The following is a 22,323-nucleotide window of genomic DNA, read 5'->3' as shown; positions in this document are numbered from 1 at the left end:
CTTGAGGGGAAAGCTGTAACTCTGTGAGATGATTTCACAGAACACAAAGAAGTTTCTCAGAAAGCTTCTTTCTCTTTGTTATCGGAGGATATTTCCTTTGGCCGTATAGTCTTCAAAGGGATCCGAAATATCTGTTCTCAGATTCCACAGAAATAAGGCTAGCAAAGAGATGTACGAAAAACAGATGTAACTCTGTGAGATGAATTAACAGAACACTAAGCAGTTTCTCAGAAAGCTTCTTTCCAGATTTCATCTGAGGATATTTCCTTTTTCACCATAGCCCTCTATGGGCTTCCAAATATCACTTTGCCAATTCCACAAGAACTGTCTTAGCGAAAGGCTTCTTGAGGGGAAAGCTGTAACTCTGTGAGATGATTTCACAGAACACAAAGAAGTTTCTCAGAAAGCTTCTTTCTCTTTGTTATCAGAGGATATTTCCTTTGGCCCTATAGTCTTCAAAGGGATCCGAAATATCTGTTCTCAGATTCCACAGAAGTAAGGCTAGCAAAGAGATCTACGAAACACAGATGTAACTCTGTGAGATGAATTCACAGAACACTAAGCAGTTTCTCAGAAAGCTTCTTTCCAGATTTCATCTGTGGATATTTCCTTTTTCACCATAGCCCTCTATGGGCTTCCAAATATCACTTTGCCAAGTCCACAAGTACTGTCTTAGCGAAAGGCTTCTTGAGGGGAAAGCTGTAACTCTGTGAGATGATTTCACAGAACAAAAAGAAGTTTCTCAGAAAGCTTCTTTCTCTTTGTTATCGGAGGATATTTCCTTTGGCCCTATGGTCTTCAAAGGGATCCGAAATATCTGTTTTCAGATTCCACAGAAAGAAGGCTAGCAAAGAGATACACGAAATACAGATGTAACTCTGTGAGATGAATTAACAGAACACTAAGCAGTTTCTCAGAAAGCTTCTTTCCAGATTTCATCAGAGGATATTTCCTTTTTCACCATAGCCCTCTATGGGCTTCCAATTATCACTTTGCCAATTCCACAAGAACTGACTTAGCGAAAGGCTTCTTGAGGAGAAAGCTGTAACTCTGTGAGATGATTTCACAGAACACAAAGAAGTTTCTCAGAAAGCTTCTTTCTCTTTGTTATCGGAGGATATTTCCTTTGGCCCTATAGTCTTCAAAGGGATCCGAAATATCTGTTTTCAGATTCCACAGAAAGAAGGCAAGCAAAGAGATCCACGAAATACAGATGTAACTCTGTGAGATGAATTAACAGAACACGAAGCAGTTTCTCAGAAAGCTTCTTTCCAGATTTCATCTGAGGATATTTCCTTTTTCACCATAGCCCTCTATGGGCTTCCAAATATCACTTTGCCAATTCCTCAAGAACTGTCTTAGCGAAAGGCTTTTTCAGGGGAAAGCTGTAATTCTGTGAGATGATTTCACAGAACACAAAGAAGTGTCTCAGAAAGCTTCTTTCTCTTTGTTATCGGAGGATATTTCCTTTGACCCTATAGTCTTCAAAGGGATCCGAAATATCTGTTTTCAGATTCCACAGAAAGAAGGCTAGCAAAGAGATCCACGAAATACAGATGTAACTCTGTGAGATGAATTAACAGAACACGAAGCAGTTTCTCAGAAAGCTTCTTTCCAGATTTCATCAGAGGATATTTCCTTTTTCACCATAGCCCTCTATGGGCTTCCAAATATCACTTTGCCATTTCCACAAGAACTGACTTAGAGAAAGGCTTCTTGAAGAGAAAGTTGTAACTCTGTGAGATGATTTCACAGAACACAAAGAAGTTTCTCAGAAAGCTTCTTTCTCTTTGTTATCGGAGGATATTTCCTTTGGCCCTATAGTCTTCAAAGGGATCCGAAATATCTGTTTTCAGATTCCACAGAAATAAGGCTAGCAAAGAGATACACGAAATACAGATGTAACTCTGTGAGATGAATTAACAGAACACTAAGCAGTTTCTCAGAAAGCTTCTTTCCAGATTTCATCTGAGGATATTTCCTTTTTCACCATAGCCCTCTATGGGCTTCCAAATATCACTTTGCCAATTCCACAAGAACTGACTTAGCGAAAGGCTTCTTGAGGAGAAAGCTGTAACTCTGTGAGATGATTTCACAGAACACAAAGAAGTTCCTCAGAAAGCTTCTTTCTCTTTGTTATCGGAGGATATTTCCTTTGGCCCTATAGTCCTCAAAGGGATCCGAAATATCTGCTTTCAGATTCCACAGAAAGAAGGCTAGCAAAGAGATACACGAAATACAGATGTAACTCTGCGAGATGAATTAACAGAACACTAAGCAGTTTCTCAGAAAGCTTCTTTCCAGATTTCATCTGAGGATATTTCCTTTTTCACCATAGCCCTCTATGGGCTAACAAATATCACTTTGCCAATTCCACAAGAACTGTCTTAGCGAAAGGCTTTTTCAGGGGAAAGCTGTAACTCTGTGAGATGATTTCACAGAACACAAAGAAGTGTCTCAGATAGCTTCTTTCTCTTTGTTATCGGAGGATATTTCCTTTGGCCCTATAGTCTTCAAAGGGATCCGAAATATCTGTTCTCAGATTCCACAAAAGTAAGGGTAGCAAAGAGATCTAAGAAACACAGATGTAACTCTGTGAGATGAATTCACAGAACACTAAGCAGTTTCTCAGAAAGCTTCTTTCCAGATTTCATCTGAGGATATTTCCTTTTTCACCATAGCCCTCTATGGGCTTCCAAATAGAACTTTGCCAATTCCACAAGAACTGTCTTAGCGAAAGGCTTCTTGAGGGGAAAGCTGTAACTCTGTCAGATGATTTCACAGAACACAAAGAAGTTTCTCAGAAAGCTTCTTTCTCTTTGTTATCGGAGGATATTTCCTTTGGCCCTATAGTCTTCAAAGGGATCCGAAATATCTGTTCTCAGATTCCACAGAAAGAAGGCTAGCAAAGAGATCTACGATACACAGATGTACCTCTGTGAGATGAATTCACAGAACACTAAGCAGTTTCTCAGAAAGCTTCTTTCCAGATTTCATCTGAGGATATTTCCTTTTTCACCATAGCCCTCTATGGGCTTCCAAATATCACTTTGCCAATTCCACAAGAACTGTCTTAGCGAAAGGCTTCTTGAGGGGAAAGCTGTAACTCTGTGAGATGATTTCACAGAACACAAAGAAGTTTCTCAGAAAGCTTCTTTCTCTTTGTTAACGGAGGATATTTCCTTTGGCCCTCTAGTCTTCAAAGGGATCCGAAATATCTGTTCTCAGATTCCACAGAAATAAGGCTAGCAAAGAGATCTACGAAACACAGATGTAACTCTGTGAGATGAATTCACAGAACACTAAGCAGTTTCTCAGAAAGCATCTTTCCAGATTTCATCTGAGGATATTTGCTTTTTCACCATAGCCCTCTATGGGCTTCCAAATATCACTTTGCCAATTCCACAAGAACTGTCTTAGCGAAAGGCATCTTCAGGGGAAAGCTTTAACTCTGTGAGATGATTTCACAGAACACAAAGAAGTTTCTCAGAAAGCTTCTTTCTCTTTGTTATCGGAGGATATTTCCTTTGGCCGTATAGTCTTCAAAGGGATCCGAAATATCTGTTCTCAGATTCCACAGAAATAAGGCTAGCAAAGAGATGTACGAAAAACAGATGTAACTCTGTGAGATGAATTAACAGAACACTAAGCAGTTTCTCAGAAAGCTTCTTTCCAGATTTCATCTGAGGATATTTCCTTTTTCACCATAGCCCTCTATGGGCTTCCAAATATCACTTTGCCAATTCCACAAGAACTGTCTTAGCGAAAGGCTTCTTGAGGGGAAAGCTGTAACTCTGTGAGATGATTTCACAGAACACAAAGAAGTTTCTCAGAAGGCTTCTTTCTCTTTGTTATCGGAGGATATTTCCTTTGGCCCTATAGTCTTCAAAGGGATCCGAAATATCTGTTCTCAGATTCCACAGAAGTAAGGCTAGCAAAGAGATCTACGAAACACAGATGTAACTCTGTGAGATGAATTCACAGAACACTAAGCAGTTTCTCAGAAAGCTTCTTTCCAGATTTCATCTGTGGATATTTCCTTTTTCACCATAGCCCTCTATGGGCTTCAAATTATCACTTTGCCAAGTCCACAAGAACTGTCTTAGCGAAAGGCTTCTTGAGGGGAAAGCTGTAACTCTGTGAGATGATTTCACAGAACAAAAAGAAGTTTCTCAGAAAGCTTCTTTCTCTTTGTTATCGGAGGATATTTCCTTTGGCCCTATGGTCTTCAAAGGGATCCGAAATATCTGTTTTCAGATTCCACAGAAAGAAGGCTAGCAAAGAGATACACGAAATACAGATGTAACTCTGTGAGATGAATTAACAGAACACTAAGGAGTTTCTCAGAAAGCTTCTTTCCAGATTTCATCAGAGGATATTTCCTTTTTCACCATAGCCCTCTATGGGCTTCCAAATATCACTTTGCCAATTCCACAAGAACTGACTTAGCGAAAGGCTTCTTGAGGAGAAAGCTTTAACTCTGTGAGATGATTTCACAGAACACAAAGAAGTTTCTCAGAAAGCTTCTTTCTCTTTGTTATCGGAGGACATTTCCTTTGGCCCTATAGTCTTCAAAGGGATCCGAAATATCTGTTTTCAGATTCCACAGAAAGAAGGCAAGCAAAGAGATCCACGAAATACAGATGTAACTCTGTGAGATGAATTAACAGAACACGAAGCAGTTTCTCAGAAAGCTTCTTTCCAGATTTCACATGAGGATATTTCCTTTTTCACCATAGCCCTCTATGGGCTTCCAAATATCACTTTGCCAATTAAACAAGAACTGTCTTAGCGAAAGGCTTTTTCAGGGGAAAGCTGTAATTCTGTGAGATGATTTCACAGAACACAATGAAGTGTCTCAGAAAGCTTCTTTCTCTTTGTTATCGGAGGATATTTCCTTTGACGCTATAGTCTTCAAAGGGATCCGAAATATCTGTTTTCAGATTCCACAGAAAGAAGGCTAGCAAAGAGATCCACGAAATACAGATATAACTCTGTGAGATGAATTAACAGAACACGAAGCAGTTTCTCAGAAAGCTTCTTTCCAGATTTCATCAGAGGATATTTCCTTTTTCACCATAGCCCTCTATGGGCTTCCAAATATCACTTTGCCATTTCCACAAGAACTGACTTAGCGAAAGGCTTCTTGAAGAGAAAGTTGTAACTCTGTGAGATGATTTCACAGAACACAAAGAAGTTTCTCAGAAAGCTTCTTTCTCTTTGTTATCGGAGGATATTTCCTTTGGCCCTATAGTCTTCAAAGGGATCCGAAATATCTGTTTTCAGATTCCACAGAAAGAAGGCTAGCAAAGAGATACACGAAATACAGATGTAACTCTGTGAGATGAATCAACAGAACACTAAGCAGTTTCTCAGAAAGCTTCTTTCCAGATTTCATCTGAGGATATTTCCTTTTTCACCATAGCCCTCTATGGGCTTCCAAATATCACTTTGACAATTCCACAAGAACTGTCTTAGCGAAAGGCTTCTTGAGGGGAAAGCTGTAACTCTGTGAGATTATTTCACAGAACACAAAGAAGTTTCTCAGAAAGCTTCTTTCTCTTTGTTATCGGAGGATATTTCCTTTGGCCCTATAGTCTTCAAAGGGATCCGAAATATCTGTTCTCAGATTCCACAAAAGTAAGGCTAGCAAAGAGATCTAAGAAACACAGATGTAACTCTGTGAGATGAATTCACAGAACACTAAGCAGTTTCTCAGAAAGCTTCTTTCCAGATTTCATCTGAGGATATTTCCTTTTTCACCATAGCCCTCTATGGGCTTCATATATCACTTTGCCAATTCCACAGGAACTGTCTTAGCGAAAGGCTTCTTGAGGGGAAAGCTGTAACTCTGTGAGATGATTTCACAGAACACAAAGAAGTTTCTCAGAAAGCTTCTTTCTCTTTTTTATCGGAGGATATTTCCTTTGGCCCTATAGTCTTCAAAGGGATCCGAAATATCTGTTTTCAGATTCCACAGAAAGAAGGCTAGCAAAGAGACACACGAAATACAGATGTAACTCTGTGAGATGAATTAACAGAACACTAAGCAGTTTCTCAGAAAGCTTCTTTCCAGATTTCATCTGAGGATATTTCCTTTTTCACCATAGCCCTCTATGGGCTTCCAAATATCACTTTGCCAATTCCACAAGAACTGTCTTAGCGAAAGGCTTTTTCAGGTGAAAGCTGTAACTCTGTGAGATGATTTCACAGAACACAAAGAAGTGTCTCAGAAAGCTTCTTTCTCTTTGTTATCGGAGGATATTTCCTTTGGCCCTATAGTCTTCAAAGGGATCCGAAATATCTGTTCTCAGATTCCACAGAAAGAAGGCAAGCAAAGAGATCTACGAAACACAGATGTAACTCTGTGAGATGAAATCACAGAACACTAAGCAGTTTCTCAGAAAGCTTCTTTCCAGATTTCATCTGAGGATATTTCCTTTTTCACCATAGCCCTCTATGGGCTTGCAAATGTCACTTTGCCAATTCCACAAGAAATGTCTTAGCGAAAGGCTTCTTGAGGGGAAAGCTGTAACTCTGTGAGATGACTTCACAGAACACAAAGAAGTTTCTCAGAAAGCTTCTTTTTCTTTGTTATCGGAGGATATTTCCTTTGGCCCCATAGTCTTCAAAGGGATCCGAATTATCTGTTTTCAGATTCCACAGAAAGAAGGCTAGCAAAGAGATCCACGAAATACAGATGTAACTCCGTGAGATGAATTAACAGAACACTAAGCAGTTTCTCAGAAAGCTTCTTTCCAGATTTCATCAGAGGATATTTCCTTTTTCACCATAGCCCTCTATGGGCTTCCAAATATCACTTTGCCAATTCCACAAGAACTGACTTAGCGAAAGGCTTCTTGAGGAGAAAGCTGTAACTCTGTGAGATGATTTCACAGAACACAAAGAAGTTTCTCAGAAAGCTTCTTTCTCTTTGTTATCGGAGGATATTTCCTTTGGCCCTATAGTCTTCAAAGGGATCCGAAATATCTGTTCTCAGATTCCACAAAAGTAAGGCTAGCAAAGAGATCTAAGAAACACAGATGTAACTCTGTGAGATGAATTCACAGAACACTAAGCAGTTTCTCAGAGAGCTTCTTTCCAGATTTCATGTGAGGATATTTCCTTTTTCACCATAGCCCTCTATGGGCTTCATATATCACTTTGCCAATTCCACAAGAACTGTCTTAGCGAAAGGCTTCTTGAGGGGAAAGCTGTAACTCTGTGAGATGATTTCACAGAACACAAAGAAGTTTCTCAGAAAGCTTCTTTCTCTTTGTTATCGGAGGATATTTCCTTTGGCCGTATAGTCTTCAAAGGGATCCGAAATATCTGTTCTCAGATTCCACAGAAATAAGGCTAGCAAAGAGATGTACGAAAAACAGATGTAACTCTGTGAGATGAATTAACAGAACACTAAGCAGTTTCTCAGAAAGCTTCTTTCCAGATTTCATCTGAGGATATTTCCTTTTTCACCATAGCCCTCTATGGGCTTCCAAATATCACTTTGCCAATTCCACAAGAACTGTCTTAGCGAAAGGCTTCTTGAGGGGAAAGCTGTAACTCTGTGAGATGATTTCACAGAACACAAAGAAGTTTCTCAGAAAGCTTCTTTCTCTTTGTTATCAGAGGATATTTCCTTTGGCCCTATAGTCTTCAAAGGGATCCGAAATATCTGTTCTCAGATTCCACAGAAGTAAGGCTAGCAAAGAGATCTACGAAACACAGATGTAACTCTGTGAGATGAATTCACAGAAAACTAAGCAGTTTCTCAGAAAGCTTCTTTCCAGATTTCATCTGTGGATATTTCCTTTTTCACCATAGCCCTCTATGGGCTTCCAAATATCACTTTGCCAAGTCCACAAGAACTGTCTTAGCGAAAGGCTTCTTGAGGGGAAAGCTGTAACTCTGTGAGATGATTTCACAGAACAAAAAGAAGTTTCTCAGAAAGCTTCTTTCTCTTTGTTATCGGAGGATATTTCCTTTGGCCCTATGGTCTTCGAAGGGATCCGAAATATCTGTTTTCAGATTCCACAGAAAGAAGGCTAGCAAAGAGATACACGAAATACAGATGTAACTCTGTGAGATGAATTAACAGAACACTAAGCAGTTTCTCAGAAAGCTTCTTTCCAGATTTCATCAGAGGATATTTCCTTTTTCACCATAGCCCTCTATGGGCTTCCAAATATCACTTTGCCAATTCCACAAGAACTGACTTAGCGAAAGGCTTCTTGAGGAGAAAGCTGTAACTCTGTGAGATGATTTCACAGAACACAAAGAAGTTTCTCAGAAAGCTTCTTTCTCTTTGTTATCGGAGGATATTTCCTTTGGCCCTATAGTCTTCAAAGGGATCCGAAATATCTGTTTTCAGATTCCACAGAAAGAAGGCAAGCAAAGAGATCCACGAAATACAGATGTAACTCTGTGAGATGAATTAACAGAACACGAAGCAGTTTCTCAGAAAGCTTCTTTCCAGATTTCATCTGAGGATATTTCCTTTTTCACCATAGCCCTCTATGGGCTTCCAAATATCACTTTGCCAATTCCACAAGAACTGTCTTAGCGAAAGGCTTTTTCAGGGGAAAGCTGTAATTCTGTGAGATGATTTCACAGAACACAAAGAAGTGTCTCAGAAAGCTTCTTTCTCTTTGTTATCGGAGGATATTTCCTTTGACCCTATAGTCTTCAAAGGGATCCGAAATATCTGTTTTCAGATTCCACAGAAAGAAGGCTAGCAAAGAGATCCACGAAATACAGATGTAACTCTGTGAGATGAATTAACAGAACACGAAGCAGTTTCTCAGAAAGCTTCTTTCCAGATTTCATCAGAGGATATTTCCTTTTTCACCATAGCCCTCTATGGGCTTCCAAATATCACTTTGCCATTTCCACAAGAACTGACTTAGCGAAAGGCTTCTTGAAGAGAAAGCTGTAACTCTGTGAGATGATTTCACAGAACACAAAGAAGTTTCTCAGAAAGCTTCTTTCTCTTTGTTATCGGAGGATATTTCCTTTGGCCCTATAGTCTTCAAAGGGATCCGAAATATCTGTTTTCAGATTCCACAGAAAGAAGGCTAGCAAAGAGATACACGAAATACAGATGTAACTCTGTGAGATGAATTAACAGAACACTAAGCAGTTTCTCAGAAAGCTTCTTTCCAGATTTCATCTGAGGATATTTCCTTTTTCACCATAGCCCTCTATGGGCTTCCAAATATCACTTTGCCAATTCCACAAGAACTGACTTAGCGAAAGGCTTCTTGAGGAGAAAGCTGTAACTCTGTGAGATGATTTCACAGAACACAAAGAAGTTTCTCAGAAAGCTTCTTTCTCTTTGTTATCGGAGGATATTTCCTTTGGCCCTATAGTCTTCAAAGGGATCCGAAATATCTGTTCTCAGATTCCACAAAAGTAAGGCTAGCAAAGAGATCTAAGAAACACAGATGTAACTCTGTGAGATGAATTCACAGAACACTAAGCAGTTTCTCAGAAAGCTTCTTTCCAGATTTCATCTGAGGATATTTCCTTTTTCACCATAGCCCTCTATGGGCTTCATATATCACTTTGCCAATTCCACAAGAACTGTCTTAGCGAAAGGCTTCTTGAGGGGAAAGCTGTAACTCTGTGAGATGATTTCACAGAACACAAAGAAGTTTCTCAGAAAGCTTCTTTCTCTTTTTTATCGGAGGATATTTCCTTTGGCCCTATAGTCTTCAAAGGGATCCGAAATATCTGTTTTCAGATTCCACAGAAAGAAGGCTAGCAAAGAGACACACGAAATACAGATGTAACTCTGTGAGATGAATTAACAGAACACTAAGCAGTTTCTCAGAAAGCTTCTTTCCAGATTTCATCTGAGGATATTTCCTTTTTCACTATAGCCCTCTATGGGCTTCCAAATATCACTTTGCCAATTCCACAAGAACTGTCTTAGCGAAAGGCTTTTTCAGGGGAAAGCTGTAACTCTGTGAGATGATTTCACAGAACACAAAGAAGTGTCTCAGAAAGCTTCTTTCTCTTTGTTATCGGAGGATATTTCCTTTGGCCCTATAGTCTTCAAAGGGATCCGAAATATCTGTTTTCAGATTCCACAGAAAGAAGGCTAGCAAAGAGATACACGAAATACAGATGTAACTCTGTGAGATGAATTAACAGAACACTAAGCAGCTTCTCAGAAAGCTTCTTTCCAGATTTCATCTGAGGATATTTCCTTTTTCACCATAGCCCTCTATGGGCTTCCAAATATCACTTTGCCAATTCCACAAGAACTGTCTTAGCGAAAGGCTTCTTGAGGGGAAAGCTGTAACTCTGTGAGATGATTTCACAGAACACAAAGAAGTTTCTCAGAAAGCTTCTTTCTCTTTGTTAACGGAGGATATTTCCTTTGGCCCTGTAGTCTTCAAAGGGATCCGAAATATCTGTCTCAGATTCCACAGAAATAAGGCTAGCAAAGAGATCTACGAAACACAGATGTAACTCTGTGAGATGAATTCACAGAACACTAAGCAGTTTCTCAGAAAGCTTCTTTCCAGATTTCATCTGAGGATATTTCCTTTTTCACCATAGCCCTCTATGGGCTTCCAAATATCACTTTGCCAATAGCACAAGAACTGTCTTAGCGAAAGGCATCTTCAGGGGAAAGCTGTAACTCTGTGAGATGATTTCACAGAACACAAAGAAGTTTCTCAGAAAGCTTCTTTCTCTTTGTTATCGGAGGATATTTCCTTTGGCCGTATAGTCTTCAAAGGGATCCGAAATATCTGTTCTCAGATTCCACAGAAATAAGGCTAGCAAAGAGATGTACGAAAAACAGATGTAACTCTGTGAGATGAATTAACAGAACACTAAGCAGTTTCTCAGAAAGCTTCTTTCCAGATTTCATCTGAGGATATTTCCTTTTTCACCATAGCCCTCTATGGGCTTCCAAATATCACTTTGCCAATTCCACAAGAACTGACTTAGCGAAAGGCTTCTTGAGGGGAAAGCTGTAACTCTGTGAGATGATTTTATAGAACACAAAGGAGTTTCTCAGAATGCTTCTTTCTCTTTGTTATCGAAGGATATTTCCTTTTGCCGTATAGTCTTCAAAGCAATCCGAAATATCTGTTCTCAGATTCCACAGAAATAAGGCTAGAAAAGAGATATACGAAACACCGATGTAACTCTGTGAGATGAATTCAAAGAACACCAAGCAGTTTCTCAGAAAGCTTCTTTCCAGATTTCATCTGAGGATATTTCCTTTTTCACCATAGACCTCTACGGTCTTCCAACTATCAAGTTGCCAATTCCACAAGAAATGTCTTAGCGAAAGGCTTCTTGAGGGGAAAGCCGTAACTCTGTGAGTTGATTTCACAGAACACAAAGTAGTTTCTCAGAAAGCTTCTTTCTCATTGTTATCGGAGGATATTTCCTTTGGCCCTATAGTCTTCAAAGGGATCCGAAATATCTGTTCTCACATTCCACAGAAAGAAGGCTAGCAAAGAGATCCACGAAATACAGATGTAACTCTGTGAGATGAATTCACAGAACACTAAGCAGTTTCTCAGAAAGCTTCTTTCCAGATTTCATCTGAGGATATTTCCTTTTTCACCATAGCCCTCTATGGGCTTCCAAATATCACTTTGCCAATTCCACAAGAACTGTCTTAGCCAAAGGCTTCTTGAGGGGAAAGCTGTAACTCTGTGAGATGATTTCACAGAACACAAAGAAGTTTCTCAGAAAGCTTCTTTCTCTTTGTTATCGGAGGATATTTCCTTTGGCCCTATGGTCTTCAAAGGGATCAGAAATATCTGTTCTCAGATTCCACAGAAAGAAGGCTAGGAAAGAGATCCTCGAAATACAGATGTAACTCTGTGAGATGAATTCACAGAACACTAAGCAGTTTCTCAGAAAGCTTTTTTCCAGATTTCATCTGAGGATATATCCTTTTTCACCGTAGCTCTCTATGGGATTCCAGATATAACTTTACCAATTCCACAAGAACTGTCTTAGCGAAAGGCTTCTTGAGGGGAAAGCTGTAACTCTGTGACATGATTTCACAGAACACAAAGAAGTTTCTCAGAAAGCTTCTTTCTCTTTGTTATCGGAGGATATTTCCTTTGGCCCTATAGTCTTCAAAGGGATCCGAAATATCTGTTCTCAGATTCCACAGAAATAAGGCTAGCAAAGAGATCTACGAAACACAGATGTAACTCTGTGAGATGAATTCACAGAACACTAAGCAGTTTCTCAGAAAGCTTCTTTCCAGATTTCATCTGAGGATATTTCCTTTTTCACCATAGCCCTCTATGGGCTTCCAAATATCGCTTTGCCAATTCCACAAGAACTGTCTTAGCGAAAGGCTTCTTGAGGGGAAAGCTGTAACTCTGTGAGATGATTTCACAGAACACAAAGAAGTTTCTCAGAAAGCTTCTTTCTCTTTGTTATCGGAGGATATTTCCTTTGGCCCTATAGTCTTCAAAGGGATCCGAAATATCTGTTCTCAGATTCCACAGAAAGAAGGCTAGCAAAGAGATACACGAAATACAAATGTAACTCTGTGAGATGAATTCACAGAACACTAAGCAGTTTCTCAGAAAGCTTCTTTCCAGATTTCATCTGAGGATATTTCCTTTTTCACCATAGCCCTCTATGGGCTTCCAAATAGAACTTTGCCAATTCCACAAGAACTGTCTTAGCGAAAGGCTTCCTGAGGGGAAAGCTGTAACTCTGTGAGATGATTTCACAGAACACAAAGAAGTTTCTCAGAACGCTTCTTTCTCTTTGTTATCGGAGGATATTTCTTTTGGCCCTACAGTCTTCAAAGGGATCCGAAATATCTCTTCTCAGATTCCACAGAAAGAAGGCTAGCTAAGAGATCTACGAAACACAGATGTAACTCTGTGAGATGAATTCGCAGAACACTAAGCAGTTTCTCAGAAAGCTTCTTTCTCTTTGTTATCGGAGGATATTTCCTTTGGCCCTATGTTCTTCAAAGGCATCCGAAATATCTGTTCTCAGATTCCACAGAAAGAAGGCTAGCAAAGAGATCCTCGAAATACAGATGTAACTCTGTGAGATGAATTCACAGAACACTAAGCAGTTTCTCAGAAAGCTTCTTTCCAGATTTCATCTGAGGATATTTGCTTTTTCACCATAGCCCTCCATGGGCTTCCAAATATCACTTTGCCAATTCCACAAGAACTGTCTTAGCGAAAGGCTTCTTGAGGGGAAAGCTTTAACTCTGTGAGATGATTTCACAGAACACAAAGAAGTTTCTCAGAAGGCTTCTTTCTCTTTGTTATCGGAGGATACTTCCTTTGGCCCTACAGTCTTCAAAGGGATCCGAATTATCTGTTCTAACATTCCACAGAAATAAGGCTAGCAAAGAGACCTAAGAAACACAGATGTAACTCTGTGAGATGAATTCACAGAACACTAAGTAGTTTCTGAGAAAGCTTCTTTCCAGATTTCATCTGAGGATATTTCCTTTTTCACCGTAGCCCTCTATGGGCTTCCAAATATCACTTTGCCAATTCCACAAGAACTGTCTTAGCGAAAGGCTTCTTAAGGGGAAAGCTGTAACTCTGTGAGATGATTTCACAGAACACAAAGAAGTTTCTCAGAAAACTTCTTCCTCTTTGTTATCGGAGGATATTTCCTTTGGCCCTATAGTCTTCAAAGGGATCCGAAATATCTGTTCTCAGATTCCACAGAAAGAAGGCTAGCAAAGAGATCCAGGAAATACAGATGTAACTCTGTGAGATGAATTCACAGAACACTAAGCAGTTTCTCAGAAAGCTTCTTTCCAGATTTCATCTGAGGATATTTCCTTTTTCACCATAGCCCTCTATGGGCTTCCAAATATCACTTTGCCAATTCCACAATAACTGTCTTAGAGAAAGGCTTCTTGAGGGGAAAGCTGCAACTCTGTGAGATGATTTCACAGAACACAAAGAAGTTTCTCAGAAAGCTTCTTTCTCTTTGTTATCGGAGGATATTTCCTTTGGCCCTATGGAGTTCAAAGGGATCCGAAATATCTGTTCTCAGATTCCACAGAAAGAAGGCTAGCAAAGAGATTCACGAAATACAGATGTAACTCTGTGAGATGAATTCACAGAACACTAAGCAGTTTCTCAGAAAGCTTCTTTCCAGATTTCATCTGAGGATATTTCCTTTTTCACCATAGCCCTCTATGGGCTTCCAAATATCACTTTGCCAATTCCACAAGAACTGTCTTAGCGAAAGGCTTCTTGAGGGGAAAGCTGCAACTCTGTCAGATGATTTCACAGAACACAAAGAAGTTTCTCAGAAAGCTTCTTTCTCTTTGTTATCGGAGGATATTTCCTTTGGCCCTATGGAGTTCAAAGGGATCCGAAATATCTGTTCTCAGATTCCACAGAAAGAAGGCTAGCAAAGAGATTCTCGAAATACAGATGTAACTCTGTGAGATGAATTCACAGAACACTAAGCAGTTTCTCAGAAAGCTTCTTTCCAGATTTCATCTGAGGATAATTCCTTTTTCACCATAGCCCTCTAAGGGCTTCCAAATATCACTTTGCCAATTCCACAAGAACTGTCTTAGCGAAAGGCTTCTTGACGGGAAAGCTGTAACTCAGTGAGATAATTTCACAGAACACAAAGAAGTTTCTCAGAAAGCTTCTTTCTCTTTGTTATCGGAAGATATTTCCTTTAGCCCTATAGTCTCCAAAGGGATCCGAAATATCTGTTCTCAGATTCCACAGAAAGAAGGATACAAAGAGATACACGAAATACAGATGTAACTCTGTGAGATGAATTAACAGAACACTAAGCAGTTTCTCAGAAAGCTTCTTTCCAGATTTCATCTGAGGATATTTCCTTTTTCACCATAGCCCTCTAAGGGCTTCCAAATATCACATTGCCAATTCCACAAGAACTGTCTTAGCGAAAGGCTTCTTGAGGGCAAAGCTGTAACTCTGTGAGATGATTTCACAGAACACAAAGAAGTTTCTCAGAAAGCTTCTTTCTCTTTGTTATCGGAGGATATTTCCTTTGGCCCTATAGTCTTCAAAGGGATCCGAAATATCTGTTCTCAGATTCCACAGAAAGAAGGCTAGCAAAGAGATACACGAAATGCAAATGTAACTCTGTGAGATGAATTCACAGAACACTAAGCAGTTTCTCAGAAAGCTTCTTTCCAGATTTCATCTGAGGATATTTCCTTTTTCACCATAGCCCTCTATGGGCTTCCAAATAGAACTTTGCCAATTCCACAAGAACTGTCTTAGCGAAAGGCTTCCTGAGGGGAAAGCTGTAACTCTGTGAGATGATTTCACAGAACACAAAGAAGTTTCTCAGAAAGCTTCTTTCTCTTTGTTATCGGAGGATATTTCTTTTGGCCCTACAGTCTTCAAAGGGATCCGAAATATCTCTTCTCAGATTCCACAGAAAGAAGGCTAGCAAAGAGATCTACGAAACACAGATGTAACTCTGTGAGATGAATTCACAGAACACTAAGCAGTTTCTCAGAAAGCTTCTTTCTCTTTGTTATCGGAGGATATTTCCTTTGGCCCTATGTTCTTCAAAGGCATCCGAAATATCTGTTCTCAGATTCCACAGAAAGAAGGCTAGCAAAGAGATCCTCGAAATACAGATGTAACTCTGTGAGATGAATTCACAGAACACTAAGCAGTTTCTCAGAAAGCTTCTTTCCAGATTTCATCTGAGGATATTTGCTTTTTCACCATAGCCCTCCATGGGCTTCCAAATATCACTTTGCCAATTCCACAAGAACTGTCTTAGCGAAAGGCTTCTTGAGGGGAAAGCTTTAACTCTGTGAGATGATTTCACAGAACACAAAGAAGTTTCTCAGAAGGCTTCTTTCTCTTTGTTATCGGAGGATACTTCCTTTGGCCCTATAGTCTTCAAAGGGATCCGAATTATCTGTTCTAACATTCCACAGAAATAAGGCTAGCAAAGAGACCTAAGAAACACAGATGTAACTCTGTGAGATGAATTCACAGAACACTAAGTAGTTTCTGAGAAAGCTTCTTTCCAGATTTCATCTGAGGATATTTCCTTTTTCACCGTGGCCCTCTATGGGCTTCCAAATATCACTTTGCCAATTCCACAAGAACTGTCTTAGCGAAAGGCTTCTTAAGGGGAAAGCTGTAACTCTGTGAGATGATTTCACAGAACACAAAGAAGTTTCTCAGAAAACTTCTTCCTCTTTGTTATCGGAGGATATTTCCTTTGGCCCTATAGTCTTCAAAGGGATCCGAAATATCTGTTCTCAGATTCCACAGAAAGAAGGCTAGCAAAGAGATCCAGGAAATACAGATGTAACTCTGTGAGATGAATTCACAGAACACTAAGCAGTTTCTCAGAAAGCTTCTTTCCAGATTTCATCTGAAGATATTTCCTTTTTCACCATAGCCCTCTATGGGCTTCCAAATATCACTTTGCCAATTCCACAAGAAGTGTCTTAAGGAAAGGCTTCTTGAGGGGAATGCTGTAACTCTGTGAGATGATTTCACAGAACACAAAGAAGTGTCTCAGAAAGCTTCTTTCTCTTTGTTATCGGAGGATATTTCCTTTGGCCCTATAGTCTTCAATGTGATGCGAAATATCTGTTCTCAGATTCCACAGAAAGAAGGCTAGCAAAGAGATCAACGAAATACAGATGTAACACTGTGAGATGAATTAACAGAACACTAAGCTGTTTCTCAGAAAGCTTCTTTCCAGATTTCATCTGAGGATATTTCCTTTTTCACCATAGCCCTCTATGGGCTTCCAAATATCACATTGCCAATTCCACAAGAAGTGTCTTAGCGAAAGGCTTCTTGAGGGGAATGCTGTAACTCTGTGAGATGATTTCACAGAACACAAAGAAGTTTCTCAGAAAGCTTCTTTGTCTTTGTTATTGGAGGATATTTCCTTTGGCCCTATAGTCTTCAATGGGATGCGAATTATCTGTTCTCAGATTCCACAGAAAGAAGGCTAGCAAAGAGATCCACGAAATACAGATGTAACACTGTGAGGTGAATTAACAGAACACTAAGCAGTTTCTCAGAAAGCTTCTTTCCAGATTTCATCTGAGGATATTTCCTTTTTCACCATAGCCCTCTATGGGCTTCCAAATATCAATTTACCAATTCCACAAGAACGGACTTAGCGAAAGGCTTCTTGAGGGGAAAGCTGTAACTCTGTGAGATGATTTCACAGAACACAAAGAAGTTTCTAAGAAAGCTTCTTTCTCTTTGTTATCGGAGGATATTTCCTTTGGCCCTATAGTTTTCAAAGGGATGCGAAATATCTGTTCTCCCATTCCACAGAAATAAGGCTAGCAAAGAGATCTACGAAACACACATATAAGTCTGTGAGATGAATTCACAGAACACTAAGCAGTTTCTCAGAACGCTTCTTTCCTGATTTCATCTGAGGATATTTCCTTTTTCAACATAGCCCTCTATGGGCTTCCAAATATCACTTTGCCAATTCCACAAGAACTGTCTTAGCGAAAGGCTTCTTGAGGCGAAAGCTGTAACTCTGTGAGATGATTTCACAGAACAGAAAGAAGATTCTCAGAAAGCTTCTTTCTCTTTGTTATCGGAGGATATTTCGTTTGGCCCTATAGTCTTCAAAGGGATGCGAAATATCTGTTCTCAGATTCCACAGACATAAGGCTAGCAGAGAGATCTACGAAACACAGATGTAACTCTGTGAGATGAATTCACTGAACACTAAGCAGTTTCTCAGAAAGCTTCTTTCCAGATTTCATCTGAGGATATTTCCTTTTTCACCATAGCCCTCTAAGGGCTTCCAAATATCACTTTGCCAATTCCACAAGAACTGTCTTAGCGAAAGGCTTCTTGCGGGGAAAGCTGTAACTCTGTGAGATGATTTCACAGAACACAAAGAAGTTTCTCAGAAAGATTCTTATTCTTTGTTATCGGAGGATATTTCCTTTGGCCCTCTAGTCTTCAAAGGGATCCGAAATATCTGTTCTGAGTTTCCACAGAAAGAAGGCTAGCAAAGAGCTACACGTAATACAGATTTAACTCTGTGAGATGAATTCACAGAACACTAAGCAGTTTCTCAGAAAGCTTCTTTCCAGATTTCATCTGAGGATATTTCCTTTTTCACCATAGCCCTCTATGGGCTTCCAAATATCTCTTTGCCATTTCCAGAAGAACTGTCTTAGCGAAAGGCTTCTTGAGGGGAAAGCTGTAACTCTGTGAGATGATTTCACAGAACACAAAGAAGTTTCTCAGAAAGCGTCGTTCTCTTTGCTATCGGAGGATATTTCCTTTGGCCCTATAGTCTTCAAAGGGATCCGAAATATCTGTTCTCAGATTCCACAGAAATAAGGCTAGCAAAGAGATCTAAGTAACACAGATGGAACTCTGTGAGATGAATTCACAGAACACTAAGCAGTTTCTCAGAAATCTTCTTTCCAGATTTCATCTGAGGATATTTCCTTTTTCACCATAGCCCTCTATGGGCTTCCAAATATCACTTTGCCAATTCCACAAGAACTGACTCAGCGAAAGGCTTCTTGAGGAGAAAGCTGTAACTCTGTGAGAAGATTTCACAGAACACAGAGAAGTTTCTCAGAAAGCTTCTTTCTCTTTCTTATCGGAGGATATTTCTTTGGCCCTATGGTCTTCAAAGGGATCAGAAATATCTGTTCTCAGATTCCACAGAAAGAAGGCTAGCAAAGAGATCCTCGAAATACAGATGTAACTCTGTGAGATGAATTAACAGAACACTAAGCAGTTTCTCAGAAAGCTTTTTTCCAGATTTCTTCTGAGGATATATCCTTTTTCACCGTAGCCCTCTATGGGATTCCAGATATAACTTTGCCAATTCCACCAGAACTGTCTTAGCGAAAGGCTTCTTGAGGGGAAAGCTGTAACTCTGTGAGATGATTTCACAGAACACAAAGAAGTTTCTCAGAAAGCTTCTTTCTCTTTGTTATCGGAGGATATTTCCTTTGGCCCTATAGTCTTCAAAGGGATCCGAAATATCTGTTCTCAGATTCCACAGAAAGAAGGCTAGCAAAGAGATCCACGAAATACAGATGTAACTCTGTGAGATGAATTCACAAAACACTAAACAGTTTCTCAGAAAGCTTCTTTCCAGATTTCATCTGGGGATATTTCCTTTTTCACCATAGCCCTCTATGGGCTTCCAAATATCACATTGCCAATTCCACAAGAACTGTCTTAGCGAAAGGCTTCCTGAGGGGAAAGCTGTAACTCTGTGAGATGATTTCACAGAACACAAAGAAGTTTCTCAGAAAGCTTCTTTCTCTTTGTTATCGGAGGATATTTCCTTTGGCCCTATAGTCTTCAAAGGGATCCGAAATATCTATTCTCAGATTCCACAGAAATAAGGCTAGCAAAGAGATCTACGAAACACAGATGTAACTCTGTGAGATGAATTCACAGAACACTAAGCAGTTTCTCAGAAAGCCTCTTTCCAGATTTCATCTGAGGATATTTCCTTTTTCACCATAGCCCTCTATGGGATTCCAAATATCACTTTGCCAATTCCACAAGAACTGTCTTAGCGAAAGGCTTCTTGAGGAGAAAGCTGTAACTCTGTGAGATGATTTCACAGAACACAAAGAAGTTTCTCAGAAAGCTTCTTTCTCTTTGTTATCGGAGGATATTTCCTTTGGCCCTAGGTACTTTAAAGGCATCCGAAATATCTGCTCTCAGATTCCACAGAAAGAAGGCTAGCAAAGAGATCCTCGAAATACAGATGTAACTCTGTGAGATGAATTCACAGAACACTAAGCAGTTTCTCAGAAAGCTTCTTTCCAGATTTCATCTGAGGATATTTGCTTTTTCACCATAGCCCTCCATGGGCTTCCAAATATCACTTTGCCAATTCCACAAGAACTGTCTTAGCAAAAGGCTTCTTGAGGGGAAAGCTGTAACTCTGTGAGATGATTTCACAGAACACAAAGAAGTTTCTCAGAAGGCTTCTTTCTCTTTGTTATCGGAGGATATTTCCTTTGGCCCTATAGACATCAATGGGACCCGAAATATCTGTTCTCAGATTCCACAGAAAGAAGGCTAGCAAAGAGATCCACGAAATACAGATGTAACTCTGTGAGATGAATTCACAGAACACTAAGCAGTTTCTCAGAAAGCTTCTTTCCAGATTTCATCTGAGGATATTTCCTTTTTCACCATAGCCCTCTATGGGGTTCCAAATATCACTTTGCCAATTCCACAAGAACTGTCTTAGCGAAAGTCTTCTTGAGGGGAAAGCTGTAACACTGTGAGATGATTTCACTGAACAAAAGAAGTTTCTCAGAAAGCTTCTTTCTCTTTCTTATCGGAGGATATTTCCTTTGGCCCTATAGTCTTCAAAGGGATCCGAAATATCTGTTCTCAGATTCCACAGAAAGAAGGCTAGCAAAGAGATCCACGAAATACAGATGTAACTCTGTGAAATGAATTCACAGAACACTAAGCAGTTTCTCAGAAAGCTTCTTTCCAGATTTCATCTGAGGATATTTCCTTTTTCACCATAGCCCTCTATGGGGTTCCAAATATCACTTTGCCAATTCCACAAGAACTGTCTTAGCGAAAGGCATCTTCAGGGGAAAGCTGTAACACTGTGAGATGATTTCACTGAACAAAAGAAGTTTCTCAGAAAGCTTCTTTCTCTTTGTTATCTTAGGATATTTCCTTTAGCCCTATAGTCTTCAAAGGGATCCGAAATATCTGTTCTCAGATTCCACAGAAAGAAGGCTAGCAAAGAGATACGCGAAATACAGATGTAACTCTGTGAGATGAATTCAGAGAACACTAAGCAGTTTCTCAGAAAGCTTCTTTCCAGATTTCATCTGAGGATATTTCCTTTTTATCCATAGCCCTCTATGGGCTTCCAAATATCACTTTGCCAATTCCACAAAAAATGTCTTAGCGAAAGGCTTCTTGAGGGGAAAGCTGTAACTCTGTGAGATGATTTCACAGAACACAAAGAAGTTTCTCAGAAAGCTTCTTTCTCTTTGTTATCGGAGGATATTTCCTTTGGCCCTATAGTCTTCAAAGGGATCTGAAATATCTGTTCTCAGATTCCACAGAAATAAGGCTAGCAAAGATATCCATGAAATACAGATGTAACTCTGTGAGATGAATTAACAGAACACTAAGCAGTTTCTCAGAAAGCTTCTTTCCAGATTTCATCTGAGGATATTTCCTTTTTCACCATAGCCCTCTGTGGGCTTCCAAATATCACTTTGCCAATCCACAAGAACTGTCTTAGCGAAAGGCTTCCTGAGGGGAAAGCTGTAACTCTGTGAGTTGATTTCACAGAACACAAAGAAGTTTCTCAGAAAGCTTCTTTCTCTTTGTTATCGGAGGATATTTCCTTTGGCCCTATAGTCTTCAAAGGGATCCTAAATATCTGTTCTCAGATTCCACAGAAAGAAGGCTAGCAAAGAGATCTACGAACCACAGATGTAACCCTGTGAGATGAATTCACAGAACACTAAGCAGTTTCTCAGAAAGCTTCTTTCCAGATTTCATCTGAGGATATTTCCTTTTTCACCATAGCGCTCTATGGGCTTCCAAATATCACTTTGCCAATTCCACAAGAACTGTCTTAGCGAAAGGCTTCTTGAGGGCAAAGCTGTAACTCTGTGAGATGATTTCACAGAACACAAAGAAGTTTCTCAGAAAGCTTCTTTCTCTTTGTTATCGGAGGATATTTCCTTTGGCCCTATAGTCTTCAAAGGGATCCGAAATATCTGTTCTCAGATTCCACAGAAAGAAGGCTAGCAAAGAGATCCACGAAATACAGATGTAACTCTGTGAAATGAATTCACAGAACACTAAGCAGTTTCTCAGAAAGCTTCTTTCCAGATTTCATCTGAGGATATTTCCTTTTTCACCATAGCCCTCTATGGGGTTCCAAATATCACTTTGCCAATTCCACAAGAACTGTCTTAGCGAAAGGCATCTTCAGGGGAAAGCTGTAACACTGTGAGATGATTTCACTGAACAAAAGAAGTTTCTCAGAAAGCTTCTTTCTCTTTGTTATCTTAGGATATTTCCTTTAGCCCTATAGTCTTCAAAGGGATCCGAAATATCTGTTCTCAGATTCCACAGAAAGAAGGCTAGCAAAGAGATACGCGAAATACAGATGTAACTCTGTGAGATGAATTCAGAGAACACTAAGCAGTTTCTCAGAAAGCTTCTTTCCAGATTTCATCTGAGGATATTTCCTTTTTCACCATAGCCCTCTATGGGCTTCCAAATATCACTTTGCCAATTCCACAAGAACTGTCTTAGCGAAAGGCTTCTTGAGGGGAAAGCTGTAACTCTGTGAGATGATTTCACA

Source organism: Macaca mulatta, chromosome 11 (genome assembly GCF_049350105.2).
Source record: "Macaca mulatta isolate MMU2019108-1 chromosome 11, T2T-MMU8v2.0, whole genome shotgun sequence".
In the NCBI taxonomy this organism is placed as follows: domain Eukaryota; kingdom Metazoa; phylum Chordata; class Mammalia; order Primates; family Cercopithecidae; genus Macaca; species Macaca mulatta.
This window is presented reverse-complemented; position numbering follows the sequence as displayed.